The 6,617-nt window shown below is 47.2% G+C and overlaps 1 protein-coding gene across 2 annotated transcripts in view; it reads left to right on the top strand.

The window, feature by feature from the left end:
• The first annotated feature begins 3,589 nt into the window (after positions 1–3,589).
• Positions 3,590–6,617, top strand: part of LOC133395465 (zinc fingers and homeoboxes protein 2-like) — a 25,779-nt gene continuing 22,751 nt past the window's right edge. The window contains exon 1 of one of the 2 annotated variants that reach the window (XM_061664382.1): positions 3,590–3,666. The gene's annotated coding sequence lies outside the window, so the exon portion shown is untranslated. Of the gene's footprint in view, positions 3,735–6,617 lie in introns of both variants that reach the window. The other variant, XM_061664383.1, reaches the window with a different exon arrangement.

Raw genomic sequence — 6,617 nt, 5'->3', positions numbered from 1 at the left:
GTCACTTTGACTGCCGTTGACAAAGTCTGTTGGTTCCAGAATTGGCCACGGTTTTGTACTGGCGCTGTGGCGCAATACAGGCAGAGAAGGGGACTGATGCATTGCCGGGTCACAGTTATACAATATGACTAGATCCGATTCCAAAAGACGTGAATGCGGGGTATTGACGTCGTCCATTGTGCATAGAGCACTGCACAGAGAAAGAGCAGCGAGGCTGCGGTGTTAACTCTTAGGATCACAAAACACGTCTTTGGAATCTTTTGTTTTTTGTCAAGCCTTTGGCAACGGGTTTGGAACTAGAATCAGAATCAGAATCATCTTTATTTGCCAAGTATGTCCAAAACACACAAGGAATTTGTCTCCGGTAGTTGGAGCCGCTCGAGTACAACAGACGGTCAATTTACAGAACACTTTGGAGACAGGCGGCACGGTGGCCGACCGGTTAGCGCGTCAGCCTCACAGTTCTGTGGACCCGGGTTCAATCCCCGGTCTCACCTGTGTGGAGTTTGCATGTTCTCCCCGTGCCTGCGTGGCTTTTCTCCGGGCACTCCGCTTTCCTCCCGCATCCCAAAAACATGCATTAATTGGAGACTCTAAAATTGCCCGTAGGTGTAACTGTGCGTGCGAATGGTTGTTTGTTTGTATGTGCCCTGCGATGGGCTGGCGACCGGTCCAGGGTGTACCCCGCCTCCTGCCCGATGACAGCTGGGATAGGCTCCGGCACGCCCGCGACCCGCGTGAGGAGAAGCGGCTCAGAAAATGGAGGGATGGACTTTGGAGACATAAAGACATTGACAAAAAAAAAAACCAGTCACTGAGCAATAAAGGGTTGCTAGTTCTCTGGTAATGCCGGTATTTATTTTATTTTTTTTGACAATTGTGCAAAAGATGCAGAGTCCTCTAGCACTTAGAGCCGTTCGAATGACTCATATTGCAATAGTCCGGTGCGATGACCATTGTGCAAAGGCCGCCGAGACTCCAAGGAGCGTATGCGGTTTAAAGTGACGAGTGGCGCGATCATCTGGGACAATGTCGGTGGTGCAAATGTTACAGATACTCCTCAATCAGTGTGCAAATGGAGCAGATGCTACTCTGGCACGAGTGGCCGGTATATGCAAATAGTGCAGCGTGGCTGGCGAGACAACGACAGTGAGTGCACGAGTCATACATCATTGGCCCCACAGAAATGTGACAACGAACTCAAGTCAAAAAATTGCCAGCTTGTTGTAATGGAATTGTAGGTTAAGAGTTTAAGAAGTTGATCGCAAGAGGGAAGAAGCTGTCGGAATGTCTACTAGTTCTAGTTTGCGTCGATCGGTAGCGCCTACCTGAGGGAAGGAGCCGGAAGAGCCGGTGACCGGGGTGCGGAGGGTCCGAGAGGATTTTGCACGCCCTTGTCTTAGGCAGCACACTAATTCCTCGGGGCTCATGAAAGCGACTCGACCTACGATGAGTACTGTCCGTCAAGAATGCCACCGTGACCAAGCTCACCGGCGTGATAAGTTTGGATAAAATGTGAAACTTTCAAACATTTAAAAGCTTTTTTAAAATATGTATTAACAATAACTTTGTACTGTTCTGGGCGTTTTAGGCCAGGAAGAAAGCCTACAAAACAATTTTGTACTTCACAGTAAAACGGGTGCATATGACCTCAAAAGAATGGAACGGCTATAACGGGGTGCCACGAGGTGCCGCTGTATTCATGTTTGTCCGGTCCTCACCACCTCATCGTTTCATCTTTTCATTCCTTAACATCATTCATTTTCAAATTTTCGTTTCGTCTTCATGCTGTCACCACTTGTTTTCATCTATTCACCTCTTGTCTCCATTGCTTGATCTATTCATGTCTTCATCTCCACATTTTCATCTTTTCATATCTTCATAAATAGACTTCTTCGTGTTGTCATCACTTGTTTTCACGTCTTCACTTGAGTGCTTCGTTTCAGGCCGCTGCACTTTTTCCCCCTCGGTTGCTAAGCAGCAGCGTCGGCCAAGCTCTTCTTCTATGGGCTGCTGCCGGCTGCCTGGCAACCTCACCTGACCCCGTCCTCCAGAGACCACGCCCCCCCCCGTGCACGAGGACGCTCACGAGTGCTCATACACGACTGTCCAAACTGATCCGTTTTCACATGATCAAGAATTTGAAAGACATAAAAAATTGGAAAATGGCGCAACTACTTCATGGTCATGAGTTTCGTCATGACGTCCCAGGGACTGAGGTCGTGGAATATGCCACACGTGCAGTTCCGGCAGAGACGTGTAGGGGTCGCCCTGGCACAGGTTTTTTTGTTTTTTTTCCAATCTTTTAAGAATATAAATTCAATGAGCGGCATGCTGGGCGGCTGGTCAGAGCGTCTGCCTCACAGTTCTGTGGACCCGGGTTCAATCCCCGGCCTCACCTGTGTGGAGTTTGCATGTTCTCTCCGTGCCTGTGTGGCTTTTCTCCGGGCACTCCGGTTTCCTCCCGCATCCCAAAAACATGCATGAATTGGAGACTCTAAATTTTCCGTAGGTGTGACTGCGAGTGCAAATGGTTGTTTGTTTGTATGTGCCATGCGATGGGCTGGCAACCGGTTCAGGGCGTACCCCGCCTCCTGCCCGATGACAGCTGGGATAGGCTCCGGCAGGCCCGCGACCATCGTGAGGAGAAGCGGCGCAGAAAATGGATGGATGGGTGGATACATTCAATGATATTATAATATACGTGCATAAACATAAGTAAATATTATACTCACAACAGATAAAAAGGACAAACAAATAGGAAGAGTGCCAGAGGTCACGAGTAATGGAGTGGCACATAGAGTTGTAAATCCATCGTCATCGGGCCAAAGTTGACGCAACGGGCCGATGACGTCACAGCTGTTGAGGTGTTACGTCACAACGACCGAGACCGTCACGAGTTGCACGTCACGTCATGTCACGGTGATTCGGTTTCTGGATATGAAAAGGGGAGGGGGTATGGCTTTCATTCATTCATTCGGTCATCTTCCGTTGTGCTTATCCTCACGAGGGTCGCGGGCGTGCTGGAGCCCATCCCAGCTATCTTCGGGCGAGAGGCGAGGTACACCCTGAACTGGTCGCCAGCCAATCGCAGGGCATGTACAAACAAAGAACCATTCGCACTCACATTCACATTCACATTAATTTAGAGTTGTCAATCAACCTAGCATGCATGTTTTTGGGATGTGGGAGGAAACCGGAGTGCCCGGAGAAAAGCCACGCGGGCACGGGGAGAACATGCAAACTCCACACAGGCGGGGCCGGGGATCGAACCCCGGTCCTCAGAACTGTGAGGCAGATGTGATAACCAGTCGTTCACCGTGCCGCCTTATATCTTTAATTGACAGTAAAAAATAAGTAATTTAAGAATAGAACCGAATAGATAATAATATCTTTATTTTATAATAAAAATAATAATAAAAATAAATACAAAAAAGATCAATCCCAAAAAAATAAAGCTAAAAGAAAAAAACGAACTGAGGAGGGCGCGAGGCCTTCAATTTTGTAAACATGCAAATAAGCGTGACGTAGAAGGTCACGTGGAATGTCGTGCAGCGCAAGTAGTTGTTTTTTTTTTGTTTTTTTTAATGTGCGCTCGTGCTTGCGTACGCGCGCGTTCGCGCGTTTCAATCTTTGGCTGCGACACGCGCGACAGCTCCACGGCAGGTAAGACGCTCAGCAACTTGTCGCTGCTCTGCTCGCCTTCAACTTGGACGAGCGACCGTCGGCGCGCGGTGAGAGTTGTTCTGTTGGCGCGCCGATTTTCCTCTAGGGGGCAACTTTGGTCATTACCGCCCCCCACCCTAACCCACCTCCGCCGGTGAAAGTGCATATGCCGACAGTTAGCCGTTAGCCGCCTAGCTGCCGCCGCTGAGGCTAACTTGTTTAGCTCGAGCGGAACGAGCCGCTCCGGTTGTTTTCCCGGCGAGCGAACGAGCTTGCGGTGGCGCTCGAGCGGCTCTCCTGGTGGACGCCGACGTGTGACGAAGCTAAGCTAACACACACACACACACACACAAACAAACACACACACACAGCCAGGGTCATCCGAGGTAAACGCACACTGTGCGCGCGTGTCAATGTGAACGTGTTTTCCTACATGCGTGTTCATGTGTATGTGTCTTTGCCTGTGTAGACCTTGTAAGTTGTAGTTTGTGCGTTTTTGTGTCTACGCGTAGGGTTGTGTCAGTGTGATTTGTGTCTGAGTGCACCTCTCTCTGCGTGTGTGTGTGTGTGTGTGTGTGTGTGTGCACGTGTATGTTTGTCACTGTGTAGATTTGTGAGACTGAGGCTCGTTTTGTCTTGTGGGGACATCGTGAGCCGAGCAGGTTGTGGAAAAGTTGTAATGAAACTTTTTGGATTTGGATTTTTGAAAGATGATGTGCAGGTGACGTCAGGCGCGAGTGTCGTCATCTCGTCGATATCGGAGAACGCGTGTAAGGCGCGTCGCCGTCACCCAACGTGAAACGTGGGGTTCGTTTTCTGTTCGTCTCACAAGTGGAATGTTGTGGTTATTCTGAAATGTTGCGGTTATTCCACAATGTTGCCATTGACTGAGTTTGTGTCAGCGCTCGTGAGAATGGGGACTTTTGTTTTGTCGTCACCGTCTTTCGGGCAAGCGAGCGCAATCGGGCGCGTGTTGCAGGACGCCTGAAATGTTTCCTCCCGTCCTCCTCCATCAACACCCTTCCCCGAAAGTGGGCCATCTTTTTCATATTTTCTACCACTAATCACTTCCTCCTTTGTTAGCCGTCATGTCGGCCTTTCGTACCGTGACAACACATTGTTTTTCGGTGCAGCAATTAATCGACAACTGCTCAATTATGAAGTTAATCGAAAGCTAGTTCGGCAATCGATTAATCATTTCGAGCCGTTGTTCCACTAAAAATTGCCCACACGCTCTGAATTTGAACCCGTCGACAGCAAATATTCTCCGATACCTGCCGTCCTCCATGAAAGCAGACTGATTTGCTTTTACTTTGGTAAACAATCATCGACATTTTCGCCAATTTTCTGACAGATGTTACAGAACACACCAGGAAGTGATTCATAATCAATTAATGTTTGTGCATTTTCTCCACTGTCAATTTGAAAAACGGTGAAACCCGCTATTGGCGGGGGACAGGGACGGGACCTGACCGCAAATGGCTAAAATCTGCAGATGATTAAAAAAACAAATATGTATTTAGTGCTTGTGCTGAGACTGAGGCCGGTTTTGTCTTACGGCAACATCGTGAGGCGAGCACCTTGTGGAAAGGTTGTAATGCAACCTACCTTTTTATTTCAATGATGTGTGTCTGTGTGTGTCTACCGTATGCTTTTACACACACACAGTGGTGTGAAAAAGTGTTTGCCCCCTTCCTGATTTCTTCTTTGCGAGTTTGTCACACTCAAATGTTTCCCAAACAACAAATGTCAATATTCGTCAAAGACAAAGTGACCACAAAATGCAGTTTTAAAATGAAGGTTAAGGTTCATGATTAAGGGAGAAAGAAAGGGAGTTTGTCTCCAGCTTATTAACGTTCTTTAGTAATCAGCAGTCCCATATGGGCTACTTTCAGCCAAATCTGTTTCTGGAGGGAAAAAAACGGAGAAAACAGCCTCTTTGTGAAAGCAGAACAATGACTTTGACACCAATATTTTTTTTCTTTAGTGAAAATCTCTAACATCTGAACATAAAACAACACTGAGAAAGTACTTTTGACCGAAAAATAATTCATTTGCAAGTATAACTATGTACAGAATTTACAGGAGACCAAAATGGATGGACAAATGGGCCTTTTTCCTCCAAATTCTCCTCCTCTACCGTTTGCGCCGTCGTCCAGGTTTTTATTACCTTGCGCATAAAATCCAGCAAAGTTTGATCCACATCTGGATTTTATTCTTTTGTAGCGGTGGATGGGATCTTGTGTGGTTCCCGTTGTCCTTGAAACCAGTCCCTACTTCTGCTCGAAGCACAACCTGTGCAGTTTAGAAATATAACGATTCATATAAAAATACATTGTTGAAATTGCTGACGTGGAGAGAAAAAAAGCTTTCAATTACCTTTTTGTCTGCGCTGCGTACTGGAACGGGAGTCGAACATCTGCTGGATTCATAACCTGTAAGTTAAAAAAAAAAAAAAAAAACAATTACATACGATTACTAGAGAATACTTTTTAGTGATGACGTGTTTTGCGAGGGGGGAAAAAACCCAAAACATTACTTTTCGTCATCGCAATCCTAAAAGACGTTCGACTCACGACATTAATTCCTGCAAGATGGACGAGCTGTAAATGGAAAATTCAAATCAGTACCGGCAACAGATGTCACATTGTAATGTGAACGAGTGGGAGTAAATTATGTTTTTATGTAACAAGGATTGAAGGAGCGTGTTTGTTCGCTAAATGTAGCTAACGCTAGCTGAAAAGGAGTTACCTTCGTCAGAGCAAGCTCGGGATGAAGCTCTGCTGCTTCCAGGCTACTCATCTGACGATTCCGGATCCCATTTCTTCCAATCCTGGTCAGCCGACGATCAGCCGGGAAGCGCCCGAGAGCATCTCGCCATATGTACGGGCCGGCATTTTGGGTGATAGCTTCGCAACAAAGCCATCGGCTCGGAGCGTCATCCTTCATTC

This window comes from Phycodurus eques, chromosome 20 (genome assembly GCF_024500275.1).
Source record: "Phycodurus eques isolate BA_2022a chromosome 20, UOR_Pequ_1.1, whole genome shotgun sequence".
In the NCBI taxonomy this organism is placed as follows: Eukaryota; Metazoa; Chordata; class Actinopteri; order Syngnathiformes; family Syngnathidae; genus Phycodurus; species Phycodurus eques.
This window is presented reverse-complemented; position numbering and strand designations above follow the sequence as displayed.